This window comes from Acinonyx jubatus, chromosome D2 (assembly GCF_027475565.1).
Source record: "Acinonyx jubatus isolate Ajub_Pintada_27869175 chromosome D2, VMU_Ajub_asm_v1.0, whole genome shotgun sequence".
NCBI lineage: Eukaryota > Metazoa > Chordata > Mammalia > Carnivora > Felidae > Acinonyx > Acinonyx jubatus.
In genome coordinates, this window is record NC_069393.1 from 79,087,980 (window position 1) to 79,104,097 (window position 16,118).

A 16,118-nucleotide genomic window follows, 5' to 3' on the forward strand; every position below is an offset into this window, starting at 1 on the left:
TGCTATTCAATGCTGTCCTGGAGGTCCTTGTCAAAGAATAATAAAGACATGAAAAATAAATTAAAGACAGTAGGATTGGGAAGAAATATATGACTATTATTCTTTGCAGATGACATTACTGAGTGCATAGAACACTCCAAATAATCTAAAACAGGAGACCTTAGCAGCGTGGCTGGATATGGAACCAATAGACAAATGCCAGTGGTATTTTCTATACACCATCTATAAACAGTTAGAAAATGTAATATTAAGAATGTCATTATTTATAATAGCCAAGCAACGTTACACAATACCTCCAATTAGCCCCACGAAAGGTGTGCGAGGCAAAAACTTAAAAACATAAAATTCTTTAGTGAGTCACATTCAGAAGATCTAGAGAAGTTGAGAGATATTTTATGTTCACGGATAGGATTTTGATTCCTACCCGCCCCCCCCCCCTCCCCAACTGGATCTATACAGAGTGAACACGATTCTGGTCTGTGGAGTTTGACAAGTTAATTCCAGAATGTATACGGAGCAGTAGGAGGAGGGTGAGAGTACCCAATAAGAGAGACCAAGAGAGACCAAGAAGAGAGAGACCAAGAAGAGATCCTTGCGTATGGGAACTTTGAAATACAACGCGGGGAGCATGAGAGAACACTGGGGAAAGAGCGACCACTCAACAAATGAAGCTGAAAAGTCAATTACCCTTATGAAAAACCAAACTGGGTCCCTATCAACTCCAAGTGGATTAAAGCGAAACTTTAAAATATAGGTGAATGGGGTGCTGGGGTGGCTCAGTGGCTGGAACACCCGACTCTTGATTTCGGCTTAGATCATGACCTCACAGTTCATGGGATCAAGCCCCGTGTTGGGCTGCTGTGCACTGACAGTGTGCAGCCTGCTTGGGATGCTCTGTCTCCCCCACACCTCTGCCCCTCGCTGGCTTGCGCTCTCTCCGTCTCTCTTTCAAAACAAATAAATAAACATTAAAAAAAAGTTAAAAATAGAGGTGAATGTCGTTCTCATCTTGAGCCAGGATGGATTTTTTACAACAGAACTCCAATAAGTGAATTTCAACAGGCAAGAAAGCTAAATCTGACTAAATGCAAATGAAAGCCTTCCTCCTCCTCTTCCTATTCTTCATCTTCTTTAATCTGCAACCATTAAAAACAACAACAACCATTTTTTTTAAAGTGAAATGGAAAGTCACAAGCTGGGAGATATCTGCGGTTGAGATAGGGGACAAAGTCTGATCACCAAGAAAATATGAAAAATCCCCTCGAAGTCCTTAAAAAAAGAATCAACCCAACAGAAACACGTTCTTTTTATATTTTCACCGTAAAACTGTACTATACGTGATAAAAATGTATACTCCAAAGATACTAAAAATAAAAAGAAAAAGTAAAAGAGAAGTTGTTTTATCCATAAACATACGCTTTCTCTCCATGTGGGCCTTCTTTAATGTCTCTCATTAAAAGGCTTTATAATTTTTTTTAATTTAGATCTTGTTTATTTCTAATAGATTTCCCTTAAAAGATATAAAGTAAAAAGAGACCCAGTGTCAAAATAATATATAAATAGTTCTCACTACCTGATAAGAAAAATGTCCAACATGATAGAAAAATAAGATAAGGGTAAGAAGTCAATGAAAAAAATACAAATGGAGAATAAACATAAAATTGTTTTGCGCTACTAGCCATTAAATGAATTAAAATAAAAACAACAATAAAATTCCATGTCTTCCAAAGATTATAAGAATGAGTCATTCTTATCTACTTAAGTTGAGCGTGTAGAATGATTCCACGTTTCTGGGAAGCAATTTGTTAGTATGCTTCAAAAGCCTTTAAAATGTTCATACCTTTTTTTTGTTTTTTTTTTTTTGAGAGAGAGAGAGAGAGAGAGAGCAAGCCCACAAGCAGGGGAGAGGGGCAGAGGGAGAGAGAATCTTTAGGAGACTGACACAGGGCTGAATCCCACGGCCATGAGATCATGACCTGGACTGAAATTAAGAGTCAGATGCTTAACCGACTCAGCCACCCAGGCACCCGTAAAAGGTTCATACTTTTCGACCAAGTAATTCAACTTAAAAAAAATTTTTTTTAACATTTATTTATTTTTGAGAGACACAGACAGAGCATGAGTTGGGGAGGCACAGAGAGAGAGGGAGACACAGAATCCAAAGCAGCCTCCAGGCTCTGAGATGTCAGCCCAGAGCCCGATGCGGGGTTCAAACCCATGAACCTTGAGATCATGACCCGAGCTGAAGCAGGACGCTTAACCTACTGAGCCACCCAGGTGTGCCCAAGTAATTCAGCTTTTAAAATCTATGCTAAAAACAATCAGAAACATAGTCAAAATTTATAAATAACAATGTTTACTATATATCATTGTTTACAGTAGCACAAGACTAGAAACAAAAATAAAATACAAAAGGTAGAAAAAAAGGGTGGACTAAGATTTTTTTCATGCTCAAAAGAGCTTATAATTGAGGTCAGATGAATTTTACTTATGAGATTAAAAAAATGCTAACACTAAATGATGGGAAAGATAATGTAACAGGCAGTATTATAAACTTTGGGTGTGAGTTCGTAGTGGCATAGTTTTTTGGGAGGGAAATCTGGCAGCACTAATAAAAATTTTTAATGCACATACCCAGGGGCGCCTGGGTGGCTCAGTTGGTCGAGCGTCCGACTTCGGCTCAGGTCATGATCTCACAGCTCGTGAGTTCAAGCCCCGCGTCAGGCTCTGTGCTGACAGCTCGGAGCTGGAGCCTGCTTCGGATGCTGTGTCTCCCTTTCTCTCTGCCCCTAACCACTCGCATCCTGTCTCTGTCTCTCTCAAAAATAAATAAATGTTAAAAAAAATAATAAATGCATATACCCAGCAGTTTTACTTTTGAAAACTTCCCAATAGATATATCGGTATAAGAGTAGGAAGACTTTTGTAAAAAAATGTCATCACCTTATAATTTGAAACCCTCTCAGTGTCTTAACAGTAGATGACTAGTTGAATTACGGTAGATGCCTATGCTGAAATACAATATCGAAGGCATGTGATTAAGAAAAAAGGGGGTTATGTCTCAGTGTGGGTTTCCCTGGAAGCAGAGCCTGAGACAAGGGTGCGGTGCAGGTAGTTTCTTTGGGAAGAGATCCCAGGAAGCAGGAGTGAGGTGGCAGGGAGAGTGAGTCCAGGAGGAAGAAAAAGCAAAATCGTCACATAAAATGGGAATTGAAGGCTTCATCCACCTGGAACCTCCTGAGAAGAGGGCGGAATTGCTCCAGAGATGTCCCCTGACTGCAAGACAGGAGACGGAGCCTCGGGGACAGAAGATGAAAGGGAAGGTGGGCAGTATGTGTGAGAGGAGGTTGGTGCTCACATACAACTGTCTGGCTCCGTTGGGGCTGAAATCAGGAGTGGTCCAGGGGATGTGATCCAGGGTCCCAGAGGAGTCCACTATAGACTGATTCAATTCGGTTAAAAAATAATTTCCATATCTACATAGAGCTAGGCACCCGAAGCCTCTTGACCGTGAACCGATGAACTGGTGCCCTCCACTCCTTGACGAAACATGGTTCACGCTTGTGGAGAAAGCATGGGACCAGCAGGTTGCTCTGCAGGGCAGAGGTTCTCAAATGTTAGGGAACATCAGAAGTACCTGGAGGACTTGTTAAGCCATGGGCTTCTGGGCTCCACCCCCACAGTTTCTAATTCAATAACTCTGGGTGGGGCTGAAGTATCTGCCCTTTTCACCAGTCGTCAGGGACACTGATGTTGCTGGTCTAGAGGTCATTCACTCAGGACATCTACGCATTTTCCCCACCGGCTGGATTGTGTGACCGCCCAGAATCTAATGTGTTAGTTCCCAAACCTGTTTATGTCAGTTGCCCTTGTAACTGGTCATCTAATTTAGTGTTGACCGAATGAATGACATACAAGGGGGGGGGGGGGTAAGGGAAAAAGACCTGTATCTATAAAATATGAGTGGAATGGACACGCTATGGATAAGTCATTGAAAAATTGCTATAGAATTAGGAGCAGCTGAGACGATTAAAAAAAAATCACAGTAATTGAAAACTGAAGAGTCACAGGAAGCTAGAAAATTTTATTTTATGAAAGAAAGGTTTTTTTTTAACATTTATTTATTTTTGGGAGACAGAGAAAGACAGAGCATGAGCGGGGGAGGGGCAGAGAGAGAGGGAGACACAGAATCGGAAGCGGGCTCCAGGCTCGGAGCTGTCTGCACAGAGCCCCCGGTGGGGCTTGAACCCGTGAACCGTGAGATCATGACCTGAGCTGAAGTCGGACACTTAGCGGACTGAGCCACCCAGTTTCCCCTAAGCTAGAAAATTTTAAAAGATTATTTGCAAGTGTCTACGTTCTTGTTCGATGGTAAAGTTCCTCAAAAATGTATGCCAGTGTGTTAAGGGTGTAAAAATTTCGTATGTAAAAAAGACATTGGAAATGCGTTTGAATACTTACCCTGAAAGAAGAGGTCTTGTCTCTACATTAGAATGTTGTCAAATCCATGTAAATTTATTTGTTTTGATTTTTAAAAAATGTTTCCTTATTTTTGAGAGAGAGAGAGAGAGAACGTGAGTAGGGGAGGGGCAGAGAGAGAGGGAGACACAGAATCCAAAGGAGGCTCAAAAATAAATAAAACATTAAACAAATTCAACAATGGCAATTTTGTGTTTAAATTGCACAAACTTGTACATTTTATACATTGTTGTTGCCAAACTCTTTGAGTCGTTACCCTGCCCCCAAGTACACACAGCATAAAATCTAAATCCTTGGTGTGGCATTCAGAGATTTCTTTGACTTGAGCAACATACGTCTGTCACTCCCCATCACTTTTCTCTTCTTCCCCTTGTATACCTTGAACTACACCTACATTATCATTTTTTGCAACCGTGCCTTTGGACTAAGCTCTTTCCTTTGCTCAGCTGTCCAGAGAACCCCTATTTATCCTTCAAAGGCCAGCCCAAATGTCCCATCTCTGGGAAGCCTTCTCCAATTCTCTCCTTTATTGCAATAGTTTTGTCCATAATCCTTTTTTTGTTAGAATATTAAAATTTTTTGATGTTTATTTTTGGGAGAGAGAGAGAGAGAGCGCGCGCGCGTGCATGAGCAGGGGAAGGGCAGAGAGAGAGGAAGAACAGAGAATCCGAAGTAGGCTCCAGGCTCTGAGCTGTCATCACAGAGCCCAACGCAGGGCTCGAGTCACGAAGCGCAAGATCATGACCCGAGCCGAAGTCGGACGCTTCACTCACGGAGCCACCCAGGCACCCTATCCATGGTCTTTGATAGTACTTGTCAGATTGCTTTGAATCGTTTCACTTTAGTTTCAATAGAAACTGGCGAGTCTTAGCTTTCAATGTCTAGGACATTTATAATCTTTTACTCCATTTTACTTTACCATTTTCCCCGAGCTTTGTTCCAGTCCTGAACTCGGTAGGGACGCAGTAACATTGCTGGAAAATGTGAATGAATGAATGAATGGATACTCACGACCTCTTACATGTTCACACTTCTTACCCAACCACCTGTAGACATAGAAACTCACTGCAGTTTAAATGACAACTTAAGTACAATACACATTGTCTTGAATCACATCAATCTCTTAACGCTTAGCAATTGCTTCTTGTATTCATAGCCCAAACCCATCCCTGTTCTGAAATCTATCTTAAAAACCCAGGAGTCAAACTCAAAATTGCTGCAGAGATAAGTAGCTTTATAAAATATGATAGCGTCAGCATTTTACAATGTGGCAGTGAAAATTCTCCACTGGGAGAACATGACCCCGCTCAGTCTTATCAGCTGTAAAGTGGGGGCAATAATAGAATGACATCTCGGGATAATGGGGGGTATCTAGAGAGAGAGAATTTATGTAAGGTATCTGAAGACAGCGGGGCACCAAGAAATTAACGGGCTGTATTTCGCTGGGGATTTAACTGACTACACTTTTGTTGAATCGAGTTTAAAAATAGTTAGAAACTGCATCGCTGTAGAGCCGAGAGCCAGCCGTATGCATATCTTAACTCAGGACTCCCACACCGAGGTATTTACCCAGTCGAAAAGCTCCCGCAGGTGCACCAAAGGACACGACGAGCACGTTGATAGCATCGGTCCTCATAATGGTCCCCAATTTGAAACAATGCAAATGTCAGCAGGAGAATGGATAAGTCCGTGGTGTTCTGTTCACACAGTGAGACGCACAGCGACCAGAACAAAGGAAGAACTACAGTGGGAACAACGTGTTGGAATCCATAAGCACAATGCGGGGAGAAAGGACTCAGAGGCAAGAGGGTGCATGTGGGATATGCGATTGATACACACTTGAACGACAAGCAGACCAGCCTGTGGTGACAGAAATCGTGAGCGGTTACCTTTGGGCGGGGGTAGACACTGGCAGGGAGGACCCAGGGGCTCTGGGATGCTGGGACGCCCTCGATCTGCAGCCGGGTGGTTATCCGGGTGTGTTCGCTTTGTGAGACTTCATAAAGCTATTTATGACCTGTGTGCTTTTCTGTCTGGGTGTCATACTTCCATAAAAAGCTTCATTAAAAAGACAAAGGACAAAACTGGCTGGGCGATTGGAAGGACCGACTTGACAAACAAAATGACTAGGAATTCCCAGGGTTTGAATGGTGGCAGAGAGGCGGGAAAGGCAGCCAAGAGAATGCAGCAGGAACATATCCTCGAGTCTCTGTGGAGGGACGAAAAACAAAACCTCTGACAGTAATGACTTGCTTTCTTTTCTGTATGACACAGCAAAAATGCCTGTCATCTGATGAGACCGGAGAGTAGCTGTGAGGAAAAGTAAATCTATGATCTCAACTTTACACTGTCCATCAGGATAAACTCTAGAGGAGTCAAAGATGTGAATGTAACCATGCATTTGCCAGAGGAAAAACGGGAGAGAGTTCCTTTTTAATTTTGGAGTGGAGAAGTTCTTTCTAACTATGACGCGACAGCCAGAAAATACGCACAGTACCAAAAGCCTCCCGGGAGGCAAAACCACCACAATCGCATCACAGGATAGAAGAAAGCAAACAGAAATCCTACGAAGCAGAGCCAAAGCACAAACCAAAACTGAACGGATAAAGTGCAACCCATTTGGCTCACCTTGTAGCAAAGGACTGACCTTCTGAATATGTAAAGAGCTCCCAGAAATTGATGACAATACGACGAAACCTAAACGCTCAATAGAAAAATAGGCAAATGATGGGTGGCTCAGTTGGTTAAGGGTCTGGCTCTTGATCTCAGCTCGGGTCTTGATCTCGGGGTGGTGAGTTCAAGCCCTGTGCTGAGTGTGGAGCCTACTTAAGAAAAAATAGGCGAATGATACAGTTGACAATAAAGGAAATACAAGTTCCTCCTAAACCTATGAAAAGATGCTTACTTAGCCTCTCTCATAAGTAGAGGAAGGCAAAGAAAAATGGAGTCTCCAGTTTTCGCTTATTAGATTGGAAGAAAAACATGTTTTTTTTTAAAAAGAGGTTGGTTGCGTTTTTAACTAAAAAAAATTTTTTTAATGTTTATTTATTTTTGAGAGACAGAGAGAGAAAGCACGAGCAGGGGAGGGGCAGAGAGAGGGAGACACAGAATCCAAAGCAGGCTCCAGGCTCTGAGCCGTCAGCACAGAGCCCCATGTGGGGCTCGAACCCACAAATCGTGAGCTCGAGACCTGAGCCGAAGTCGGACGTTTAACCAACTGAGCCACCCAGGCGCCCCTGTTTTGTTTGTTTGTTTTTAAGTTTGTTTTATTTTGAGAGAGGGAGAGAGAGAGAGCAGGAGAGGGGCAGAAAAAGGAGAGAGAGAATCCCAAGCGGGCTCTGAGCTGTCAGCATGGAGCCAGAGGCAGGGCTCGAACTCATGAACTGTGCAATCATGACCGGAGCTGAAACCAAGAGTCAGATGCTTGACTGACTGAGCCACCCAGGCGCCTCAGGAAAGACGTGTGATAATATCATGTTGGTGAAGGGGTGGGGGAAGAGGCATAGGTATGCGTGACTGCCGTGCGTGTAAATCGGTGCGAACCTTCTGGAGGCTCTTTGGCAATATCTATCAAAGTGCAAAAGGGCTATCCCTGGGACTCTGGATTCCAATTCTGGGACTTTGTGTACACGTCTTCTAGCCCACATGTTAGTACGGAGTACGTGTCTGGTTATTCACTGCAGCACTGTCATCGGGAAGCCTGGAGACAATCCAAGGCCATCAACAGATGGCTGGTTACACGGATGATGCATCCACATGATCTCTATTTAGGTAAAGAAAGATCTCCAGGGTACACCGTTGTGTGGAAAGAAGGAACAGTATATATAGTATGGCACTTTTTACATAAAGGTACGCGTGGTGGGCGGGGGCAGAGGAAGAATCTATATTCGTGCTTGCTTGATTCGGGTAAGGAAACTTGGAGGAATACATTAGGAATCTGAACACAGGTAACCTCCGTAGCGAGATGGGGGTGATTTTAATTTTTTTCTTTTTTACATTTATTTTTGAGAGACGGAGCACAAGCGGGGGAGGGGCAGAGAGAGGGGGAGACACGGAATCGGAAGCAGGCTCCAGGCTCCGAGCCATCAGCACAGAGCCCCGACACGGGGCTCAAACTGACGAACCACGAGATCATGACCTGAGCCGAAGTCGGACGCCCAACCGACTGAGCCACCCGGGCGCCCCAAGATGGGGGTGATTTTAAGCTGAGCAGGTAGCGGACTTTTCCCTAAGGACCTTTTCCTATAAACGGTTTAACACAAACACATTCTTGCCCGTCAGTCCGCCCCGGGGGGGTAGTTTGGGGTAAGAGGCCCTGCCTCCTCCTTAAGCTGGTGACTTGGCAAAGTAAAGATTAGAGAGACAGCATTTGTGACTTTGTGGTCTTTTGTGGGCTCAGTCTTGGCATTAACACAACAGCAGATAGAAGTCACAACACTACTGCAGAATCATATTTTTACCATGGCGTTTGGTAAACGAAAGGGATCTAAGTGGGCTGCCCAGCCTGCTTTTGAGACTCACGGTAAAGCACAGAGTTTTGGAAGCCGACAGCCGGGCAAGAGGCTGGCCCGTGGGACAGGTGTTCGAGTTGCTTCCTCGCAGCTTCGCAGGCAGAGAGAAGGTGAGTAAGGAGAGGGGGCTGGCCGCGGGGTTTGGTGAGAAATTGAGCACACGCCCGATTTTCCTCAACGACCTGCCTATTTGACACAGAAGTAGCTCTCAGGGAAGCAGTACTTCTGGACAAGGGTCACCGATGTCTTGTTTTTGTGCCTTTGGACGGTGACTCAGACCCCACTGCCCATCCAGGTCGCAAAGGCACAGCCCCTGGCTTAAGGGCAGGATGTGTGGGACGACTTCCTGGGCCAGCGGCCCGGATCAAACCATTCTTTGTGTCTCTGGCGTCTGGGCGGCACGCGCGCGCGGTTGCAGCCAGCAGAGTGGGAAGGACATTAACATGCGCGGTGCGTGTGGCGGCTGGACCCCGCTCGGTGAGTGGCTCTCCATTAATTAAAGAGAACGTGAGGCGCAGTCGTTCTGTGCGAGTTCCAGACTTTGAGAAATTGTCTCAATAAAGGAGAACTTCATTTGGCCTTAGGTAAAAGCCAATCAATAAATTAGTCGGCCGAGGGCAGAGACGTGAAGGGAGAAAGAATAAGGGTCAGGACAGCGATCGGTGTAAAAACAGGACGGCAGCGAAGAGGCGAGGAGGTGGGGGGCGGGGGTGCGAAGCAATCGACGGAGGGCAACAAAATGCAAGGGAAAGCTGCCCCAACCCCCGCGTGCCATTTCCCGGTGATGTATGCACTGGCCGATGCTTCGTTAGCGCAGCGGAGAGGGCGCAAGGGGGGGCGATGGCCACCGCCCCCCCAGTCATCTAGCCGCCCCCCCCCCCCCCCGGGATGGTCTCCATTAGGGGAGGGGGCCATCCATCAGCAGCCAGCGGCAGGCGCAGGCATCCCGGGCCCTGTGATCGTGTGCTGAGCTGCAGGTACGGGGTGGGGGGGGGGGGGTGGAGGCCGGCGGGGGTGGGCAGCTGGCCTCGCACACCTGGAGTCATGGCGACAGCAGTCTTCCCGTCGTGGGTTCACTGTCCGGGCTACGTTAATGTTATTTGGCATCCACCCGCCATCCGTAAAGCACTTCATCGCCCGTTTGTTTGTTATTTCTGACTCTCCTGAGGTTGGCTGTTCTCCTTCCCAGTCTGGAGGGGAGAGGGAAGGAGGGATGGAGAGAGAGAGAGAGAGAGAGAGAGAGCGCGCTCTGTCCCAGGCAGCTACCTGCTCCCCCCTCCCCGCGGCCCCCCACAGAGGCCCCTGCACAGGTGAGAAGCCCGCTCCCTCCCGAGGGCCCTGCCCCCCCCCCCCCCCTCAGCCGCTGCACCTGTCGGTGAGGGCGCCGGGGCTGGAAATACGGGGGGCCTCACATCTGGCCCTCTCTCCCCACTGTTGCCGTTGTACGACTGTGGGCCGATCTTTCAGTGTCTTTTGTGTGTCCTGAGCTGTGAAACGGACAAATTATGACGGTCCCTCCCCGCCTCCGCCTCCCCCGCTGTCCCCGCGGAGTCAGGCCGGATCTTTTGTTTTTCCCTGCTGCAATAAATCTGGGAGCCCAACTATGATGATCAAGAAGCAAATTCACCGAGTTCTAGGAAGGACACGGTTGTCTACCCTCCCCTGCTCACCGGTGTCCTTGCTGCAAAGGCCGCCCTCCGGGGAGGAGTCCCCAACCCCTCTCCCCCTCACTTCATTTCAGGTCTGTCCCTGCACAGTTTCCAAGCCCTCCAAGGGCCGGCCGATCTCACTGGAGGCGAAGCGGGTCCCGGGGGCCTTAGGGGAGTCGCCCCTCCCCTTCCCTTGCAGCCAGGCCTCCTCCCCTCCCGGCCCTGCTCCCTGTGCTCCAGCCACCCGGGCCTGGAGGCGCCTGCATCGCACCTGCCCGCCTCCGCCCTGGCTGGTTCGCCAAGCAGCGAGCGGATCCTTTACCCCCCGGGCTCCGCTCTGACCACACCTTCTCAGGGAGGGCCGCCCTGACCATCCTCGGCACCCCCTGCCTTATTTTCCTCCTAGTATTTACCACCAGCTGGCTTGCTTAGCACCCTCCCTATGCGTTTGCTCCTGTCCGCACCCCCAGACCCGAGCATGCCCCGCCCAGATCCGAGCCCCCCCAGACCCAAGCCCCCCCAGACCTGAGCCTCCCCAGACCCGAGCCCCCCCACGCCCCAGATCCGAGCCTCCCCAGACCCGAGCCTCCCCAGACCCGAGCCCCCCACGCCCCAGATCCGAGACCCTCCCAGACCCGAGCCCCGCCCTCGCCCCAGATCCGAGCCTTCCCCCCAGACCCGAGCCACCCCCCAGACCCGAGCCTCCCCAGACCCGAGCCCCCCCCACGCCCTAGATCCGAGCCTCCCCCCCAGACCCGAGCCCCCCCCCAGACCCGAGCCTCCCCAGACCCGAGCATCCCACGCCCCAGATCCGAGACCCCCCCCCCCCCCAGACCCGAGGCTCCCCAGGGCAGGCGTTTTGCTGCTTTTTGTGCCCTTGTCTTCGGTAGCCTCACTGGTGTGTGACACTTGGTAGACAATAAATATTTACGGAATAAGTGAACATAGCGCCACTGTAGCAATTAATAGCGATAATAGTAAACATTTGCATTACAATTTGCAAAGCGCTCTGAATGCAAAGCCGCTTTCCCCGTCTTGTCATGCATTTCCTGGTCACAAACCGGGATGTGCAAAGGTGATCACTTCTGTATACTGGGAGTGAGTGAACTTGTCGCCAGACCCCTGATTCCCCTGAGGGCGGAAGAGTCTTGCCGGTACAAGGGAACTCTCCATTTTCCTCCCTCCCACGCTCCCTGGATAGGCCCCGGGGCACCCACGTCTGCTGTGCGGGGGTCCTCTCTGGCTGGCCTGGCTGGAGAACTGGGGGGGCTCTGACATGCCTCACCCTGACCCTGCTTTCTGGGGTGCTCACCCTAAGAAGGGCCACATCCTTCCGCCCCGCCAGGCTGGGGATCCCACCGGTGGCCTCTCCCTGGAGCCCCGCGTGCTGGGGACCAGGCGCAACAGCACAGGTCCTCTGGCACTCCGATCAGGGCGGGGGGGGGGGGGGGGGACGGGAGTCCTCAGTTTCCAAAGCCCTGAGGAATCACGGGTTCTCCCTTCTGCCCACCCCCCCCGGGGGGGGGGGGTGGCGCGTGTTGTGAGATCATCACGCTTGAAGACTCCTCTCAGAGTGCTGATGGGGAACAGTTTTGTGTTATCTCATTTTGAGTCTGCAGATCCATCTGGGGAATCTCAGATGGCACCCGGGGTGTGGGGCGGGAAGAGGACCCTCACCAGCGTTTAGACCCTAGCCCCCCTGCCCCAGCTCTCTTGGCTTTCCCCACGCATCCCACACACCCTTCTCTCGGCTGCAATTCACACGTCAGTCCACCGGGTTTCAACCGTGATGGGCCGCTGTTGGTTTTAGAAATCCCTGGAGCCATTTCTCTTGGTTCCCGCAAAGGAAAGGCAAGGCTGCCTGTCAAACAACCGCCAGGCATGGACTTGCAAAATTGCTGCGTGGAAACTCGCACAGAAAACACGGGAACTACGCAGAAGGAAAGTACGTTGGATAATATTTCAAAATATTGTCTGCATGCATACGCACTGGCAATTTACAGCTTGGCAACCATGTTCACTTACATAAGTGATACAGTCCGGTCGTAGAGACAACACAAAGACCTCCTGGGGAAGAAGGGCACTTCGATCCTGAAATCCAGTCTTTTGGTTCTAAAACTTTTATTTCTTCTCTTTTTTAAAAATTTGTTTATTTGTTTTCAGAGAGTGGGGGAGGGACAGAGAGAGAGGGAGAGAGAGAAAATCCCTAGCAGGCTCTGCTCTGTCAGCTCAGAGCCTAACGCGGGGCTCCAGCCCACCAACTGGGAGATCATGACCTGAGCCAACATCGGAGGCGCAACTAACTGAGCCATCTAGGCGCCTCAGCTATTTTTTTTTTCTGTGTTAACTTTGCATCTTCGGGTTCTAACTGGTGGTAAATATTTAATGACCTGTCACGTTAGCCTAGAGACCGTATCTGATTGAATCCCATGTCCTACACTTAAGGGACATGTGTGGGTTGAGAATTTCTGCTCTTCAAATGTAGCTATCCTTGAGGGACCTATTATAGGAATCAATTCCTTTTATCTCTTGGTCTGTTTCCCTTCTTCTGGTGTTTGCTTCTCTTTTCCATGTCTGTGGTGTTATCTTGCTGGATAATTTTTTTTTTTTTTATATATTTCCCTGCCCAATGTCAGACTAATAGGTACTTTATATAACTTTCAAGTAATAATTGGAAACAGCCAAATGTTGAACAATCGGGAACAGGTTTGTTCAGTGAAATATTATCTAGGCCCTAAAAATGAAATTAATGGATGGACAAGGAAATTTTTTAAAAAATATCTGCATGTTAAAAAAATGAATAGAAATGGTCTGTAACTCCAGGCTTACGGCTATGTAAAAATGAATCTGTGTTGCTAAGAACTAGAAGGAAATATGTGTAAAAATAAAAACAACTTTGGGGTTATGGTGATTACTTTAGTTAAGGTGATGCAGGTAGTTTGAAAAGAGAAACTCTGAAATCTCAGAGGTTTAATGCTCTAGAAGTGAAGTTTTGCTCACAGCAAGTCCAGTGCGAGTTTTCAGGAACCCAGGCTATCTTCCAGCTCATGGTGAGTCCCTCCTGTAGTGCTTTGGAATCTTCTCCATTCAGTGATGGATAAAGAGCCACATTCTAACCTAATTTGGCCAACTTCACATTTGATTGGCCTGAGGGAGTCACATGGCCCCATCTGGAGGCAAGGAAGGCTGGGAAATGTAGTCCCAGCTCGGCTGCCGCTGCCTAATCACAAGTGCACACTATGAAAGGGTACACAATATTCTAGTATACTTAAGTACTTTAGTACTTTAAAACTTTAATAATCATCTATATCTGTCCTAGTGATATTTTTTCTTTCCATAAAATTTTCTTTCTTTTCATTACATGTATTTTTTAATAAATGTAAGTTATTTAAAGACTTCTGTATACTCTTTTATTTCAGGAAAGTGAAACAAGGACATAGAAACTCAGAAAACCAAGATAACCTGGGGGTAGGAACTGGTAGGGAAAGGAGAAAGCATCAATCAAAGTGTACATCTTAGTGCATATCAGCGTCCCCTCTCATTTCCAAACTTTTGTTGAATTATTATCTGTTATGGACTGAATTGTATCCTCCCGAAATTCATACACTGAAGCCATAACTCCCAGTGTCCATATTTGGAGACTGGACTTTAAAAAGTACTTAGGGTTAAACAAAGTCATAAGAGTGGGTCCTTATTCCAAAAGGACTGGTTTTCTTATACGGGGAGGAAGAGACACCCGGAGTGTGCACATACAGAGGGGAGGCCATGTGAGGACACAGTCAGCTGGCTGTCTGCAAGCCAGACAGTGCTCAGGAGAAACCAAGCTGCTGATACCTTGATCTTGGACTTCTAGCCTCCAGGAATGTGAGAAAGTAAATTTGTGTTGCTTAAGCCACTAAGTCGGTGAGATTTTGTTACGCAGCCTGAACAGGCTAACACATGACCACTCCCCCCAACCAATTTTGAGCAAGCATTTGTCCCTTAAAGCTCAGGTAGGACACTGCCTCTTCTGGAAAGCCTGCCTCTACCCCAAGCTTCATTGAATGTCTCGCCCTTGGACTTCCCCAGGTGTTACTCTGCCCACATCATTTATGAAACCCAGATGCAGTGCCACCTCCTTATCTAGAATGTGGACCCCACAACGGGAGGGACTATATCATGTATCTCTAGGTACCCAGCACAATGTATGGAACACAGTAAGCACTCAAAAGGTGATGGATAGCAGTTGGGGAAAATAATACACAAACAAAGGGTTTAAAGGAAAAATCTAGGAAATCAGATGTCCATAGGAAGCTTTGGAATCTCTGACATGTTGTTAGGAATCTAGAAGGCCATGCACATGTTTATACACATCTACAGGGCTATACATATGCTTAGGGAAAGGCCTGAGAAGGCTCTAAGCTCTCAAGTTTGAAGAACTCTGAGGCTCTGCACAAGCAGGAAGTGAGGCTAAGACAGAGTTATAAGCCTCGTGGCTGAGTGTTGAAGTTGTGCCCAACATGCACACAGAGCCCCTCATCAAAGACTAGGAGATTTATTGGTTTTAAGTATTTGAGGAAATCTCTGCCCAATGATTAGCTGACCACTAAGCTAACTGCACAGACTTTTGTCACCTAACGAAGAATAAGACATTGCAGAATTGGTTCAGAAAAGTCAATAAAAAGCCAACAGCAACCATAACAAACAGCAACAACAATAAACCTTGGGGTTGGGGGAGAATCTGATTTCAACAGTTGCCCCATTATATTATTTTAAATGTCTAGTTTTTAGGAACAAACAAACAAAAACAAAACACAAAACTTGAAAATAAACCAGAAAGTGTGGCTCAAATACAGGGGGGAAATGTCAATAGAAACTATCCTTGAGGAAGCCCAGACATTGGATTTACTAGACAAAGACTTTAAATTATTTATTTAAAATATGTTCAAAAACTAAAAAGAAATCCTGTAGAAATAACTAAATGAAAGTACATGAATGATGTCTTACCAAATAGGGAATATCAGATAGGGACAGAAATTATGAGAAAGAACCAAATAGAAATCCTGGATTTGAAAATTATAATAATTAAAATTAAAAATATACTAGAGGGGCTTAGTTATAGATTGGAGTAGGCAGAGTGAAGAATCAGAAAACTTGAAGACAGGTCAACTGAGACCTTCCAGTCTGAGGACAGAAAAAAAAATAAAAAGAAAGAAAGAAAGAAAAGAAGGATGAGGAAAAACAGAGATCTGTAGGACTCCATGAAACATACCAAATATGCATACTGAAAATCCCAGAAGGAGAGCAGAGAGAAAAAGGGGCAGAAAGAATATCTGATGAATTAACGGCCAAAAACTTCCCAAATTAAAAAAAAAAATTTTTTTAACATTTATTCAGTTTTGAGAGAGGGACAGAGCGTGAGTTGGGGAGGGGCAGAGAGAGAGGGAGACAGAGAATCTGAAGCAGGCTCCAGGCTCCGAGCTGTCAGCCCAGAGCCCGT